Here is an 18,667-nt window from a genome sequence, read left to right as displayed (position 1 = left end):
CTACTTGCTATTCTACCTCAGGCAGCAGAATGTCTTGAGCCAGCCTCACAATTTATATTTGCATCCTTGCTAGATCTTGCATACTGGTTCTCCCACTGAATAATGTGCATATTAACACAAGGTGTTCAAAAATCCACACACTTCTTAAATGGAAAATAGGAAAAAAAGGTACCAGTTGAGAAGAAATGTCTTGCCCTGTGAAATGTTTCCCATCAGATTTTCATCAGAACCTCGATAATTTCCTATGATTCCAGAACAGGATCAAGTAGTTACAGTATAATGTAGGTACTGGAAATGTTGTGTTAGATATTAAGCTAATGTGCTAATCCTTTGAATTGCTAATTAACCAAACTACAAACCAAACCAAACTGCATCTTTCTCTTATATCCCAATAGAATTATTAATACAGAATCACAATGATCAGCTCTGCAAACTCCTCCCCCTGAATCAAGCTGCAATAGCAACACCCCTGGCCGTGGCAGCTAATGACCCATTAAAGCCAATGTATTTGACAGGCTTCTGATAAGATAGCGTTAAGGCGATATTGCCTGCTTTGTTTTCGCCTCCTCTTTTTCTGATATGAATGGTTAATTAACTGTTCTTACACGAGAATTGGACTGTGATTAGCCCCAAGTCACATGAGCTGTATGAAGCCAGGTAGTGGATGTATTAACTTGGTGTGATCCGTGTGGTAAGCTACAGTGAGAAACAGATTCTCCTGTATAATGAAGTACGGTTGTTTAGAAAATGGACTTACCAATGTTGTCTGGCAACTGCTAAGTGTGGTGTGAGTGACTTAGATTGTTAGCCTAGGACCAGGCAGACCTGAGTTCAAATTTCATTCAGGCTGCAAACTGCAGTTGGGCCAGTCATTATCTCTCATCCTAACTTACTGCATAGGGTTCTTATGAGGACAGAGCAGGGCAGGGCAGCTTGGTGGTGGAAGTGGCAGAGGAATATATATCTTGTTCTGAGCTTCCCAGAGAAAAGGCAGAGGGATTTTTTTTTTAAAAAAAACTATTACTTACAAGGCAATGGTTGACTTAAAAAGCTATTTTTCTTTCCCCCTCAAAATGTCTGAATTCCATTTGCTTGCAGACTTGACATAAATAAACACCTCTCATTTGGGTTAAATGCTTCTAACTCTGTCAATTTAGAACTTGTGAGTAAAAACCCACAATTGCTCTGACATTTGGTCTGAAGTTACTGAGGAATAATATTCACTAAAGAGTTTGGATGGTGAGCCTGAAGATAAAGAAGTGTGACTTAGAATCACCATCATTCTCAGGTAATCTCTGTTTCTCACTATGCTTTACTTAACTACGAAGTATGTGCATGAGGCAGGTATTATCTACCTGTGTTATGCTGGTGGCAGCATCTGTCTGTGAACTAAAGTATCAGTTCTGGTCATCTCAGGATTGTAGGTGAGGGGAAGGAGATGCCACACTGCAACAGAAAAGCCCCCTGGCTCTGTAACACAATGGAGAAGACTAATAAAATCTCGCAGACCGCTTCAATCACTCTGCATTATGGATAGGCAGACTTTTTCTTAAATGGAAAACTTGATTAAAATTAATGCTTTAAACCAGTGCTTTCTGCTTGGTGACTTAAATCACTGATTTAAATCAACTCACACTGGAACTAATTGCTGTCTCTATCCGCTAAGAAGTAAAAGATTTCCTTGACAAGGCATTATCCACAGAGCCTCTACTCAGAAAAGGCAGACAGCAACCGGGCACAGCAGACAGATTCCTTATTAATGTCATAAAACTTTGGCTGGGTATTGTACTTCTTGACTTCTCAGACTCTAGCACCTCCTAGTCTTGCAAGCATTTGATTTTACTAGCCAAGAAAGACACTAATGTACTAAAAGAGGATGTTGCAAGGGAGGTGGGCTTACCTCAAATCCCATTCCAAATATTTGTGCTGTTATTTGTTATGAAGGTAATGTCCTTTCTGCAGCTGTTATCTGAACTAGCATAAGGACCATAAGAAGCTGCCTCATAAGTCAGACAGCAAAGAAATATGTGATAATACGGCATAATAACTGAATGACTGCCTTTCTCCATCTATCTGTATATTAGTATATAAATACACCAAACTGTACATTAAAATCTGCTACTGTGAACCTTCTGTGGGGGGTCCCTGCTGTGCTGAGATGAACTGAGGGAACATGGCCATCATGGCAGTAGCACGCTGTCATGAAACAATTTCCCGAGGGAGATTTGCCTCGTGCAGTGTTATTCTCCTTTTGACATTAGGCAATCCTTCCCTTTTTTCCTGCTTTTTAGATCCTATTTTTAATCTGATGACGGATCTACATTGTTATTTTATATTTTTATTACTGTATTTTAGCCAAAACTGAACGTTCTGGAAAACCCAGATTGAATCTTCAGTGATTCCTGGTATCAAGCCTAGTGTCAAGCTATACTGTGGTTCAAAATGGTGCCCAATCCATTTTTTTCCTGCTCCAATTTGTATAGATAGGCTGCACCCCTCAGGCAGTACAGGACTGCCCCCTTTTCCTTACCAGTTTCTGCCCAACCCCTCCCAACATCCCACATCCACCACCCCTTGCTCCTCCCCTGAAAGCTCTCATTTCTCATTTTTTCCCTCCTTTGTATCTCCTTTCACACATGCTGAAGTGTGATTCCTTTTTCTTTGCCCTGTAATTAAAACCACACATCCCACGATATTTATAAACACCTTTTAAAAATAATCATTAAAAGTGGGTTGTGGCCAGCCTCCAATATGCCCACAGAGACAGTGTGCATGTCCACCGACACCATATGAATACAATGAAAAAAGCAGTATAATCCAGGCATGTGTTTCAAGTGGCATTACACGTGTTTTGAAGCTAACCCACAGCAAATACACTTATTATTTGCTTTATTAGAAGCATGTAGTTCCAGCCTTTGTTTTATTCATTTTGTTAAACCACCCTGGGGATTTAATTGAAAGACATTCTAAACATACACACACTCACAAACTACAACAATACGCTAGGGCGAGACTGCATCACTACAAATAACAACACTGCGTTTGAACAACTTTAGCAGGTCACTGTATATTTGATATAGATATATGCTGACTGCAACTCCAGTCTAAGTACAAATATTATCAGATCTTATTTTCTGAAGGTGTCATAAAAGAGTAAAGAATCTTTCTCTTTCTGGTTCTGGAAGAAGTTTTGTTTTGGGATGTTGTATGTGGTTCTGACTGCCTTTCTGTAAGAAAGCCATAGATAAGTGGATGAAGTTCAAAGGTGTGTGATAAAGATGATGAATGCCTTGCCTCTTAGTGACTGAGCCACAAAAAGTTGTATAAAACAGGAGGAAATAGATAGACCTCAATTAAGAAATGACATTTATTGTCTAGACCATAGGTTCCCAAACTAGGGAACCATAGGTTTCCGTAGACCACTTGCCGACTTATTTGTTTTCCATAGACCCCCTATGAAATTGTAATGACTGCAAAATACGTATAAAAGTTTGTACTTACCGTATTTTTCGCACCATAAGACACACTTTTCCCCCACAAAACAGGGGGGTGGAAAGTCTGTGCGTCTTATGGAGCGAAGAAAACAGATTATATTTTCCTGTTTTCTTCTCCTAAAAAATTGGTGCGTCTTATGGAAAGGTGCGTCTTATGGAGCGAAAATTCACTTGACTTTTACCTATTTTCTATCTATATTTTTGAACGTATTTTAAGCCACTTTTCTTCTCAAAACTCAGAAAGCAACTAAATGTCTCTGACACTCCTGTTTATCAATTATGAATCAAACAAGACCATGCAAAGCTTTGATACAAGTCTAAACAAGTAAATACGAGCACGATGTGGTGTGCCCATATAACTCAGTAATGAGAAATGACAAAATGTCGTCAATCCCATTTACAACACCCCAACATTTACCATAAAAATGTACCAATAATTTTACGAACTTACACATGAATGTAGCACACCACAATATAGATAGTACATAGTACTTAATTAAATAATATTATGAAATATTATGTACACAGAATCTATATTTGGTGTAATTGCGGATCGCCTAAATATTTATTATGATCTGCTTAATGGGATCTGCTCACGTAGACCCCCATTAACATTTTGTGCACCCCCAATTTTTTCTCTCTCTCTGACGTGGAACCCTGCAAGTCGAAATCGACCCCTGGGGGTCCATATAGACCACTTTGGGAACCTATGGTTTAGACATATTCACAGGGTTATAGCATTAATGAGGTAGACAAAGTGAACTGAAGTATGCCTCTGAATTGTGCAAAGTCATAAGTCTGATGTGCACTTGACCTACACAACACACACTGTGTTGTGTAGGTCAAGTGCACATCAGACTTATGACTTTTTCCTCCTGCAAATGTAGTTTAAGTGTTATCTGTAGTCTCAAATAAGTGATACTGGTATGGGGCTCTGCATGTGTCACAGTCCTACTTCATGTCTGAAAAAGGAGTAAAAATTTTACAGTGGAAGATGACATTGAAGGCAGAGCTTGGAAATATTATTTTTCACCTAGAAGTCACAGAATCTCCCAATTAGCATATCTATTGGTCTTGGTACCTGGGAGCAGTAGTTCAAAACAGCCGTATTTCCATGTGCTGATCTGTTACTGCTCTGATTGAACTGTATGGCTCACAGCGCTACTACTGACTACAATCACAACAGAGACTGGTGCCATGCCAAAAAAAAACCCATGTCTGTCCCCACCTGAGTACAAAAATTGCTCATTTGCCACTCTTATAAATGACCCTTTTAAAGTATTTTTAAACTCACAGAAAATGTGCACTTAGACATTGCTATCATATTAAAGTATTGCAATTCTGTAAAAGTATATTTGTACAATTATAGGAGGAACAACTAATTGGCTGATAAACAAGCCAGTGGAAAGTATGGAAGGAAAAAAAAGGTCAGACTGACTTAGCTAAAGCATAGCTACCACAGTGATTGGTTCTAGAGCTAGCTTTACTGAGTTTTAGTGGGAGTGTTTGTCATTATATGCTGTCAAGTCATTTTGGAATTTTACTGATGTTACCATATGGTTTGCACAACTTGTCATAGCTAATCACAATTAACTGATGAGGTGCAGGGGCACACTCTGTTGTACAATTAGGCATATGACCAGCCAACCATGCAACCAAAACACACTTTGGCATCTTGACAATTAGCCACAGTGAATTGCAGTAAGTTAAACCAGCCATCCTCAGAGGGGGGCCATGGCACATTTGACTGGAAACAATTCTCCACACACCACCTTATAAGGTTCATTACATGACTTATAAAATCCTGATTCAGCTTATATTTCTTTCCCATTGTATTTATGGCTATAGTCAAAAGAAGATTGAGAATGGCTGAGTTGTACAACCTTAGACAAACACCCAAAAGATTCTTTCATTAACAGTCCTGCTTAGGTCTTACAAATAAGAAGTCATGGTTTTATTAACTGAGTCAATCCATCTCATGTTGTCTTTTATTTATTTTTTTTGCACCACCTTCCATATTTCCTAGTGTTATTTTTTTTCCAGTGAGTCTTGTCTTTTCATGATATGTCTAAAGTATGATAGTCTTTTAAAGTTCAAGTTTGGTTGGATCTAGAACCCATTTGTCTTCTGGGATGGGGGACTATGGTATCTGTAAAGATCTCCTGCAATTCCACATTTCAAATATATTGATTTCTACTGTCAGCTTTCTTCATTGTGTGGTCTTCATAAACATACATACAATGTATGTTTACCCTGTCTTCTAGTTCCTTTGTAGCTGCCTTTCTAGTCTTCTAATTTCTTGACTATAGCCTCCCTTTGGATTGGTGACTGAACTGAGGTCATACAAAATTGTCAATAATTTCCAAGTCTTCTTTCCCTATGACAAAGTTATGTAATCCTTCTATAGTCACAATTTTTGTTTTTTGATGTTGAACTATAATCGTTCTTTTGCATTTTCTACTTTAAGCTTGACGTGGTGGTGCTGCGGGCTAAACTGCAGAAGCCTCTGTGCTGCAGGGTCAGAAGACCAGCAGTCTTAAGATCGAATCCACGTGATGGAATGAGCTCCCATCACTTGTCCCAGCTCCTCGCCAACCTAGCAGTTCGAAAGCATGTAAAATTGCGAGTAGATAAATAGGTACCACCTCGGTGGGAAGGTAAAATGGTGTTCCTAGTCACGCTGGCCACGTGACAACGGAAACTGTCTTCAGACAAGCGCTAGATTTACGGCTTGGAAACAGGGATGAGCACCGCCCTCTAGAGTAGGACACGACTGCACTAAGAATGTCAAGGGGAACCTTTACCTTTACCTTACTTTAAGCTTCATCTGTAGTCATCATTTGAAGTTGATGCTGGTTTCCACCAGTACTATGGCAGAAAAGGTTTATGAAGGAAAGTTTATCCCTCCTAAAATCGTTTTAAGCTGATTAATGCAACTTGGACTAGTACCTACTGATTGTCAGCTGTTCATATTTTAGACACTTATGATAAATAATTATGGGTTCACTTAAGGATGGGCAACTTCTTTGGGATGGGAAAATACACTGCTCCTTCACTGGCTATTAGGAGCACACCGTCCTGTTACCACCAAACCTGGGAACGCTGGCAGTTCCACTGTACCACTGCTGTTTTCACCAGCGTGCTACGATTAGAGTACTGTCCACAATCTCAGAATAAGACAAGATGTAAAATATGCATAACATGATTATCGGCTACCTTGGCTGCATCCATCTTGGCAACTATGGCACATTATCTGCAAAATTGCAAATTAGTTGCCGTGGGCCTGTCAGGGTTCCATTAACTGCTTGGTGGAGCCATTTGAAGGATCCTCATCATTCAACAGGGCTTGGTTGGTGTACTTCATTTAGAAGCAATGGTGGTGCTTTATCACTGTATTACTGCCACAGATAAGACACTGAAATGGGTTCTAGTCTGTGTTCACTTTTATTTGACCTCAAATCTGTCACAGTCATTTTCTGTGTTCTGGCTGCTATCTTAATTTTTCATTTCATTCTGTTTCCTGGAATACAAAGGAACTGAGACAGCATTAAAACTAATCCAATGGCATGGGGGAGTGATTGTATCAATGCTCAGAGCTGTTTCTTTAGTTCAAGTGGAGAAGAAAACTTCAGCAGGCCCATTAGCCAAAATTGCAGGAATCTCCTTCAAAGATACAAGAAAACCTGCCTTCTAAGCTGGCATCATTTACTGTCAGCATCTTTACTCCCCAATCTTAGACCTACATGTACAATATACTCTATTGCATCTATGAAGCCTTATCATTTGAGAGAGGTCTACTGCTATATTGGCAGCCATGAAACTATCACCTGATCTACAGAATGTAGCCTTAGAATGCATCTTGAAGTCTTCGAGGTGAGACAATTTATGGTTCTGAACATCACTTCTGCTTCTGAAAGCCTGGGACGGCAGACTGTTAGGCAATAGGATGGATGATATAATAACAAAATTCCATTTCGAAAGCAAAAGTGTGCCAGCTCTGAACTCTTGTTCAATAAGCGAACCAATGTGACACATAATCTGTGCAGAAAGTTTGAGCCTGGAAAGAAAATGGGGAAGGTGCAAGAGTCAACAAAATGTCAAATGCCTCCATGTGACCTTCACTTGCAGTTCAGATAACACTTGGCAAACAACAGTAAAAGCTTGTGAGTCTCTCAGGAAAGCAGATTAATCTCATGTTCCCTTTTTTTAGAGGAAGAGGCTATGCCGGGTGTGGGGGATTTTACAGTTACTATTTATAGGCCGGTAAACATGTTTAAACATTCTTTGTCACTTTGTGGCCCTTGTGGAGGCTGATGGCCATCTGGTACCAGACTGACATGGCTATGGCTGGCAAGGAGTGGAGACCACACCGGAAGAGGGCATGGGTGATCTTCTGGCATGGCCTCCATTCCTTAACAGCTGTGGACAAGTTTAAAAACATTAACAGAAGAGAGCACAATGGATGAGGTTTGTTCTTCTGGCTATGCTGCTGACAACAGTAAATATGTACCCCAAAAGCCTCTTTGTTGCAGTTGTTCTAAGGAGGATGGGATATTAGTATACTTTCTCTCTCCGAGGAAACGGTTCTAGACAAAAAAAGTCCAAACATGGTTAACTTTCCATTCTTATTAGTTTTCTGATAGTAACTCTCCAGCCTGAATCAGTAAAGCAACTCAAGAGCATGAAGTCTATGGATGTACTGTACTTTTTTTGCTTGGAGTAATTAGAATACTATTATAGGAATAGTAGCTTCCCAGTGGCCAGATGGCACAAGGGTGTTTAAGACATGTTTTCTGAACCTTAATCCACAAATATTGGGAGACAAAACTAGCTGTCCCTTCCAGCCCATCACCAATGAAGTAATATGAGCTGGCAACCCTTTAAAAATTAATAATACTAAATCTGTCATAATCTGTGAGCTGGCATATCATGTTGGCTTTGGCATTACAAGCCCTGGGTATAATTCGAGGAAGGGACTAGTAATCTTTTCTCCCAATTCAGGTATTGAAAAAAAATGTGGTTTCCTTTTCAGGCCTTCAGATCCTCATTGGTCGCACTCGTTTCTTTCTCCCTACCTCATTTTCATTTGGCTTTTCTTGGAAACATGTGGTTGCAATGCTTAGGCAAGTGGTGGCCAGGTGTCAGTTGCCAGTTCCTTGTAAACGATCAAAAGCCACCATGGCAGAGGAAGAGTAAGAACTCTTAGGCACTGTCAGCCTCACTGACATCTTTCCCATATGGGTTGAACTTGGGTGTTGTTGTTTTTATTAAATCTTTTTCTTTGTATCACCCTTACAACTGTTATTAACTAGAAGATAAAATAAAGACCCATAATAAATAGCCAAAAATCAATCAATGTGCGAGTGAACTGTGCCTGCTGCCGACTTTTTTGAAGACTAGAGCCAGCATTTTAGAAGAGCGTCTGGTACACAAAAGAGCACCAGCTGCGATACCAGATACGGTAACCCAGGGGGATGTATTTAAATGCTGCCGATTTCTGGATGAAACGGTCTGATTTCAGTTTCTGCTTGACAGAAACCTCACATAGTAAGCTTGGTCCGTAACAAGGGTGAATACCAAATTGATTGTATGGATGGAAGGAAATCTAAAGCTTCTTTCAGGCAGCCCAGTAATATTAAGAATGGCAAAGCAAATGGCAAAATGGATGCCAATCATATTCTTCACGAACACCGTTCCATCACTTCTATTTTTTTACTCTGACCAGCTGTGACACCAGGATTCCCTGTAACAATCAATCAGATTACAAATAGGTTTTACTCATAAACATTGCGAAATATGCACTTCCCAGTGTCAGAATAACATTCCTGCAAAGAACTCAAGGCAGGGTATTTGGTTTCCGCCCTGTCCACTTTATTCATACAACAGCTTAGCGAGGTAAGAATGAGAGAACGTGACTGGACAAAGGTCACTCACTAAGTGTCATAGCTGTGTAGGGATTTAAACCCAGGTCTCCCAAGTTATAATTCTATATTCTGACCACTATATCAAACTTTGTTGCCAGATTATATAGTTGTATGCTGTCAAGTTGTTTCCAGTTTATGGCAATCCTATGATCATAAATATAGTGTTCATAATTATCAACTGTAGTAATTGTTAGTTTGCTATCCTTTAATGGTATATGTACACCCTTCGAGATTTGCTGCTGGAGAAGACTGGTCTACTTTATATGAGGCATTCCTCCACATCTTGGCCTTTCAGTATACCCCCTTGTACATGATGTTTGATTGCAATGTGCAAATCAGTTAAATCAGAGTTTAATTTCATTGAGTGCAATTAATAGGACCAAATGATTAGCAAACACTGTGCACAACTTCAGTCTCTAGTAGGAGACGTCACACACAATTCACATTTCATGGAAAAATTATAAAAGAGGCTTTGATGTGCACAGACTAAAATGAGGAGCTTGGTGATCAGGGATGTGATAACAAGCTTATTGCCCCTGAAATTCTGATTCCAAACTAGACACAATGGGCTGAAAATGATACAGCAAGGTAAAATTATATACTAGCAATTCAAATGTAACTTTTCTGAGCTCTGGAAAATGAAAACAAGCACATTCATTTGCTAAATTAATTTAAGGGCATATTTACCACTCGCCTGTTGGTGAGATTAGGGACCACCGACATTTAATTTATTATCATTCTTATTATTATTGAATGCAACTATTGATGAAAGAGAGAATTCCCAAGAGAAAAAGGGAAAAAATGGGAGGGAATGGAGAAAGAAAGACGCTGTCAAAGGACAGAACAGGAGGCAAAGAAGCGGTGGCTTGTGATACACTTTGCCCCATTGCTTTTCTGCCCCAAATATCTCTCCAGTGTCTTTTCCTTCTGTAGGATTCAAAACAAGTTTTCATGTACAAATAAATTCCTGTTATGAATACATTCCTGTTATGCTTTTCGGCTTCAGCTTCCTTCCTAAGACACTTGGTTTTTTAAACATGACAACAGTGGTGGAATGGCACAGTGTCACACTAACATGCATCTGCATGTGATGTGTGATTTGCCCCAAGGATTTATTCAGAAAACCATTGAATGGGTGCTCTAGCTGCATTTCATTATTTGCATACAATTCTGCAAACACAAACAGCATGCTATCCAAGAGCAGAAGGTGGTCAAAAAGTTTAAAATTTTGATGTGAACTTTTAATGAGTTATTACTATGTGTCATCAAGTTGCTTTTGACTCATGTTATAGGATTTCTGAGGTATGTGAATATCCCAGGAGTGGTTTACCTATGCTGATGCCCCACCCCTCATCATTTCCATGGCCAAGCAGAGATTTGTACCATAGTCTCATAAGTCATAGTCCAACACTCCATCCATTGCACCACATTCACTCTCTGAAAAGCAACTTCCTCTTTATGTGAAAGGTGGGCTATGCATTCTTAAAATAAATTATATGTGTGTGCCTACACACATACATACGCATACATGCACACACATACAATCACACAACAACAGGGTGGTTCATCTGCAGTGTTTTGTCCAAACATAATGCCATTTTTCAGGACACTGCTTTGTTAAACACTCTGTAGTCACATTAACATGACTACCCAATCCAATTCTAGGCATCTTCAACAAACCTAATTTCACCTCATTATCATTCTCTTCAGACAATGGAAGCAACTAATGATAGTGATACTGTCTACAGAAGATGAGGTCACATGGAGACAAACACAAAGGGAAATTAGAGAAAAATTGACCCTAGCCTCATTTCCTCTGATTAAGATCAAAAAGGTCATGAGGGGTGTTAGGATTATATATCTGCATCTAATGATCACTCTTTTTTCAGTGAAGACATGACTTCACATTAAGGAAAATATCTAACTGTTATGAAATAGACATTTTGTTGAACACAGACACTAAAAGTAGGGGTAAATCTGCATTTTGCACCATCTGATTCAACCCAAGAACTGTATCTGTTTTTTACTTGTAGGCAACCACGTTTGGATATGGCTTGGTGCCAGTAATAGGATTAAAACTGAAATGCAATAAAATATATGTGGACATCCTAAAATACAGGTCTACCTCCTACTAGTAGAGCAAAAAGCCCCATTAGTACTGTAATTGTTTCATTATAGGGGTTTCAAGGTACAAAATATCAGAACTGGTTTATCATTGCCTTTTTCAGCACAGTACTAACACAAGCTACCTTAACTGGCGTTGCCACTGTCTATGAAAGATCTTCCACCAATGCCACTTTCCACTGCTGCTGCTTCTAAGTAGCTCCCATCAGGAGTTTCTGCACCCTCATCATCACTGGAACTATCCGTTCTCTCCTGCAAATGCAACTGTTATGCCTGAAAAGGGTGGGCTGCATCTAAGTTTGGTACCCAAGCTTTTATTGTTTCGCTTTGTATGACCCTGTTAGAAGTCTAGACTTGTAACAGTGGCTCTCCTCCTGATGACATTGCTCTCAGCTTCTCTGGCACACTCAAACCCCTTCACCATATTAAAGGGTGCATCCAGAGGTGGAAATCTTCCAGTGTGTCCTGTCTTTGTGAGAACACTGGAAAAGATAATAATGCTGGGACAAGCTGAACACAACAGAAAAGGAGGACCAAATAAAACAGGGATGAGCTGAAGAAAAGGAAGCATGGCTTTGAATTTGCAAGACCTGAGTATGGCTGGTGTCAACAGGACATTTTGAAGATGACTAGTTTATAAGGTTCCTTGAGTCAGAAGTGACTTGATGACACATAGGAACCAAAAAGCACTGTAGCTGGTTGGAAGGGCACAGAAGAATCCATGATGGTGTAGTCAAAGAACTAAGTATCAGAGTTTGTGCCATGCTTACCATCTGGCACTAAAGCATTCTAGTGAGAAGATTAGGAAAGGGAGCTATAACATGTTTTCTAGTGTCAATGGCAGCTCACCTCAGCAGCAGCCACCAGGGATGGAGTTAGTAGCTAATCCAAGGGAGTGACAGCAGCAACAGCAAGAGCTCAAGGAAGAGACAGCAGCTCTGTACAAGATACACTATATGAGGCAGGAAGGATGCTGGTCAGTCCCTAATGTGGAGCCATGCATGTGAGGAAGGAAAGGAGAAAAGGGAGGAGAGTTGGCTACTAGGTTAGCTGCTCCTGGAATGAAAGCAAGCCACATACCAGCAGAAGAGAGGGAGGCCCACTGTGCTATTTGTGGAGGGGGCTGGTCCTTAAACCCAAATGTTCACAAGGACCAAGGTTTTCCGATCAAGGCAGAAGACTATTTGGGGAACAAATCAAAGCAGTTGGCTTGGTGGCAAGCAGCTCCCGTAGGAGCTGCTTGCTATGCATTTCTATTCAGAGACTGCTGTTCCGTCAGAGCAAATGCAAAACATAAAAAATCATTTGCTCAGGAAACTATTGGGCGCCTCTTTCTGTGCATTATGAAATGTACAATCACTTGTTCAAACAGGTGTACAAGTTGAATGCCTCAAATGCACACAGGCCCCCGCCTTTTAAAAACATTTTCCACTTAGATATGGGAGTGAACATTGCTGCTGTGAAAGACAACACTGGTGAGTTAATATTTAATTGTGCCATTTCCGTTGTGTGTAAAGCAATGGCTTTATCTTGGCCCCTTTGCAAGTGTCCTAAAAAACAAATAGGGCCTGAGACATTTAGGGCTTTTGGGGATCAAAGTGAGTATGTTCCCTTCCTGGGAGACTTAGGTAACCACACTATAACCCTCCCAACCACTGCATATGCACTGCTTTATGCCTGGAAGATTCCCCATATTCCTGGCAGTTCTATGAACAACAGGACTATTGGCAGAAAGGAGGCCATTCAGAGGAAGGAAGGACTGGCTGAGGAGAACACTGTTCTCCCAGTGTTCCCATGTACAGTGGTGCCCCGCTAGACGATTACCTTGCAAAACAACGAATCTGCATGACGACGAGTTTTTGCGATCTCTCTAGCTTTTCACAAAACAGTGTTTCCTATGGGCAATTTTTGCTATATGATGTTTCGGTCTGTGCTTCGCAAGACGGGTTTTTTTTTTTGGACCGATTTTCGCAAGTGACGATTTTAACAGCTGATCGGCGCTTCGCAAAACGGGTGTTTTCGGGACCGATGCTTTGCAAGATAGCGATTTTAACAGCTGATCTGCTCTTTGCAAAATGACTTCCCTATGGGCGATTTTCGCAAAACGATGACGATTTGTCCCCATTGGAATGCATTAAACTGATTTCAATGCATTCCAATGGGGAAATCGCATTTCACAAGACAATGTTGTCACAAGACAGCAATTTCAATGGAACGGATTAACATCATCTTGCGGGGCACCACTGTAGAGTGATACAACACAGACAGAAAAAGGAAGGGGTGGGGGGAGCTGAGAGAGAGAGAGTTGCTGGGGCTCATGATTGAAACCTTGGTGTTACATGCTGTCAAGAGGTGGCCAATTATTTTATACACTCATCAGGGGCAATTCCATGCCAAGCAGATTAGAGTTGCATAGGCTCAAAGGATGAATACTGCTTTCCCGGTCTGAAGGACAAAGATAACCTCAGCCCTTTTATCTATATGGAGATGACGAAAAGGAAACCTTGGTTATTGAGGCAGCCTGAACTGCAAGCAATATGCTGCATCCAGCATCTCCTGAGCCTCTTATGGAGGCTAAAAATTCATTTATTATGGATGTATTCTTTTCCTATTCCTGTTTGTTGTACATGTTGTCCTGAATGCATCTCCGAGAAAGCTTATTCTAATGTAACTGGCGATGAAGTGTTAAGTCCAAGGCTCTCTGCAGGAAAATCCCGGGAGTGAATTAAAGCCCTCAAAAAGAATCTATTACTGTTAATAATCCTGAGAATGAATCTATTACTTTTCATAATATTGAGAACAAATATGGACTAGTTCCCCCCCTCATTTAAATGAATAATAACGAAAAGCAATCAGCAGTGAGCTTGTGTTCTCAATTATAGCACTCTAGTCACAAAAGTTAGCATTCTAAAAAGGGATGGGGGGGGGAGGAAAGAAGAAGGAAAACCCAACCCTGCTGGGGATGGAGAAAGAAAAATATCAAGCTGCTCTGAGTGGGGACTTTTAGTAATGTAATTTGTCTTTGTGCCATGATAAGATGTATTTACCCTTCTCTGGCCTCTAATGCTTCTTTATATGGCAACATGTGCATAATAAGCACAATTGCAGGTTCTGAGCTGCCTCTCAATCCCACCTACTCCGTGCTTTATTCTGCTGACTCTAAATAGCTGGTATTCCAAGCTGAACCCCAGCTAGTAGTGCAGCCTGCCAGTTTACTCCCACTCCTTGCAGCTGGGACGTTCCCCTCCAGCATGGTTCAAGCCATGTTTTTAAAGTGCTCTTGCTCGGTGGCCTGATGAATGCTGAATCCTGCCGGCTACATGGAATGGCATGGCAACACCATGACAGCCCTGCATAAAAGAGGGTGCCCTCTTAGGACAGCACTCGCTTGAAACACCATCTTAAAACCTTCTCTCTCTCTTTTAATATGGGTTAAGACTGCATAACAGGGAAGTGCTACAGCTTGGCCTCTTCTTGTAAGGCACTTCTCTGGGGAATGCCAGTTCTTATATTTGCTCCTTCTGGATACCATCAGCAACTCTCCTTTTCACAATCTCAAAAAGATGGTCCAGCAGCTTTTATATGACATAAGCAGGGACGGGGGAGGGAGGGGCTGGGATCCATCCTCCCTTCTTGCTGTTACAAACCACATTGGTACATTACTTTTGTAGTATTTGGATAGACCGACCTTGACACATGGTTCTTGAAGATGTGCAGTTTTTTTAAAAAAAATAAAGCAAAAGGAGCAAACAAACAAACAAACAACAAACAGAATGGCTAGAGAGATGAAATACGACCAAGGACTCCAGAGTGACTGCATGGTTTCTTTCTCTTTGAACAATCTAATCGAATCCAATTCAGTTAAATCAAAGTACTTCAAAGCTTCAAATACGACACTAGAATTTCTTCCACCATCCCACAAAGTGCTTTTGGCTTAATGGAGTCTGCTACGTTTTGTGAGGCAGAACATGGACAAAGGAAACAAAGGCTGTAGTTTGCCAGGCAAAACCAAAACAAAAATAAAATAAAGAAGATAGCTGTGGATGAATTTGGAATGAACTTTCTGGAATAAAAGTATTCCTGTAAACTCTCTCTAGGTGTCCATCTTCAGATGAAGAAATGTATACACACACTTGTGTACTCACATTTTTGAATTCAGCCCATTGGCAAATTTTTAAATTGGCAACATCCCTTCTGTTGAAATAAAAAATAATTAATTTCACTTGAAAATCTTTCCAGAATGGAAAAAAACCCTGCTGATAGGAACATAGTTGTGTGGATTTAACAAAGACTGCAGCCTGGTTCACACTACCATTAACAATTCCTGAGCATCTGGCAGAGTTACCCACTGATTACTCTTCATGCAACCTGCAAGATTTTCTGTATATAGGATTACTTCCCCCATATACATTTCACTCATATGATTGCTTTGCCTCACAGCCACCTGTGGATTCCCTGTACAACTAGGGTCAATTTGGGCTTCACATTAAATCAATCTTTCATAATCTATAACTTATAGAAAATGTTTTAACTCAACCATGGTGTCAGCAATAGTTCTTTCCAGAACAGGGTAAGCTCCCCTCCCAGCATTCTCTTCTAGATAAGAGGAAGCAGCTGCAACATTAGCTGCATACAAGTTTGGCTCTTAATTTCAGGAATTTTAGCCTGGTTGTATTGAGACTGCTAGTTCACAGTTCACAAATTTCATGTATCCTAGGGACTGGGGTGGGCAAGGAGCAAATAAGGATCTAATACTTTTCTGAGATATATGCAATAGATCAGCAAGGATTTCTGACACCCAGTGTTTTAACAACAGAACCACCAAAACGACTCTTCCACTTAACATAAAATCAGAAATAGGTGAACTGCAGGATCTATTTTGTTTGTCTACTAGAATCCCCGAGATCCATAATCTAGTAGTATAAACGACTGGCTCAGGCAGATGGACATGGGCTTAGTATTTAAGAACAAGGGGTCTATGACTGTCTACTTGGCTCAAGAATTTGTTATCAGTATTAGAACAAGTGTGGTGTAGTGGATAGAGAGATGGACTAGGACTCCAGAGAACAGGGTTTGATTCCCTGGTTGGCATGGGAACATACTGATGGAATTGATAAAACCACTCCTTAATACCATATTTACTTTGAAAGCCCTGTCAGGGTTGCTATCAGCAGGTTTTGACTTGATCGCACATAACAACATCAAAACCAAGTCCACAAATTATTTCATTAAAAAGTCTACTCTACTATGCTCCACCCATTCACCCACCATTCCTTTTCAGCAAACTTGCCTAGTAGGAGAAAATGGCATGTTAGTTTTTGCTATTGCTAGACAGAGAAAAATTAGAAACCCATGCCAATCTCCTGCAGACTAGCAATCTACCTTATGCCTACTCCCATCAAAATTATCCTCCTGTTTTCAGATTTGTTTTTTCCCAAGTGCATGTCTGTAGCCTCTTGGTGATTCATACATGTGTAAGTTAAATTATGGAACTCACTAAACCAAATTGCCACTAACTAGAAAGGCACTGGTCACATTACTAGGAGCACACTTGGTAAGCAATCAGGCCTTGTAACATGATAGATTCCTTTTTAGTTAGCACTAACTATGTATTTTGCACCAGGCCGTAATTGGTGGATATCAGGGTTTTAGAAAAATATAACAGCCTGGAAGCTCCTTCAACCCTAATGCCTGCCCACCATATTTTAGAGAGTGCCTGTTTGAAGTAGCACCATGTTTTCACATCTACAGGGTGACTGACAAGGTGTTTGGAGAAAGGAAAGGTTTGGGTACCTAGGGAGCACTAAAGTGCCTATGGATCACTCCTCACCCTGTGGAGAACAGTTTCCTATAGAGATGGGAATAGGTCATCTACTGCTTTAGCAGGCATGAGATGGGGCAATTCAAACATGTAAGAGAGGGTGTGAAAGGGGCTTTTTTAATGAGTGGCAGTGAAAAGATCTTAACTGACTTGGAATCTTGTTTGAACAGGAAACACTATTTGTATCAACAAGCAGGAAAGGAAGATAGGTAACGTGGAAAATTGCAGGGCAGGGTGTTCCTACCTCCACATGATTCTTGAATGATGCTCTGAAATGATTTTTGTACAGCTACAGAAAGCAAGCCAGAAGTGAATCAAATTCTCTATGGTTACATGAACTGAAAATTATGTGTAGTGAAGCCAGGGCTTGCCCTGACATGCAGCATGATAAAGCTTCAAGTGACACTGTATGGTGTAGATATGATACAAGAGGTCAGGAACCCGTGTCCAAACGCTATAGCAAGATAGTTTTAAAGTGTTGGCCAGCAAGCTGTGAGGAGGACAGAAGGGCTCTGTTTCAGACAGGAAAATATCTTGGACCAGTGTAAGCACTGACTATAAAGTAAAGGCAACGCTGCAGAGATCTGCATGTCAGGGCAAGCCCTGGTTTCACTACACATAATTTTCAGTTCATGCAACCATATTTAAATATATATACTTAAATTGCTATCTGAAGGTAGCCTGTCTGGTGTAGTGGATAAAATGATGGACTAGGACTCTGGAGATCAGGGTTCAATTCCCCACTTGGTCATGGGAACTCACTGGGGGAACGGAACTGGCAAAACCTCTCCTTAAATACCATACTTACCTTGGAAGCCCTGTCAGCTGTAAGTCAGTTTCAACTTAACAGCACATCTCTCACACACACACACCTCATGATATTTGACAGCAAATGTTAAAAATACAGAGTCAGCTGCAAGCCCTACAAACCACCATCATCACACAGGTTTGAACTGGGAAAGGTGGGAGTAGAGAGCTGTCCTTAGCTTGCAAGTCTGTTTTGAGCAACTCACATCCCTAACAGGCAGTATGGAAAGTAAATGGTGAGAATGGCTACCTCCCTCCCATCTCTCAGTGGGATGTGTGTTTATAGAGAATCCAGCAGTGAGGAAAACAAACAGTGGTTTGAATTAAGTAAATTTGCAAACAGCTGCAATCCACTCAGCATTTCTCTCCCCCTGTGATGAAAGGCCGGGAAATTATGTATCACAGCTCTACTTGTCCTTGCAGAGATGGCTCACATGCTTTCAAAAATCAGATGACAAAAAAAAAAACTTTTTGACAGAAACCTGAAATATGTTGCC

At 40.6% G+C, this 18,667-nt stretch overlaps 1 protein-coding gene across 6 annotated transcripts in view; it reads right to left on the bottom strand.

The window, feature by feature from the left end:
- Positions 1–18,667, bottom strand: part of MDGA1 (MAM domain containing glycosylphosphatidylinositol anchor 1) — a 379,759-nt gene that overhangs the window by 63,350 nt on the left and 297,742 nt on the right. The gene's annotated exons all lie outside the window — the stretch shown is intronic.

Source organism: Pogona vitticeps, chromosome 1 (assembly GCF_051106095.1).
Source record: "Pogona vitticeps strain Pit_001003342236 chromosome 1, PviZW2.1, whole genome shotgun sequence".
Taxonomy (NCBI): Eukaryota; Metazoa; Chordata; class Lepidosauria; order Squamata; family Agamidae; genus Pogona; species Pogona vitticeps.
Note: the sequence above shows the minus strand (reverse complement) of the source record. Positions and strands in the feature narration are given on the sequence as shown.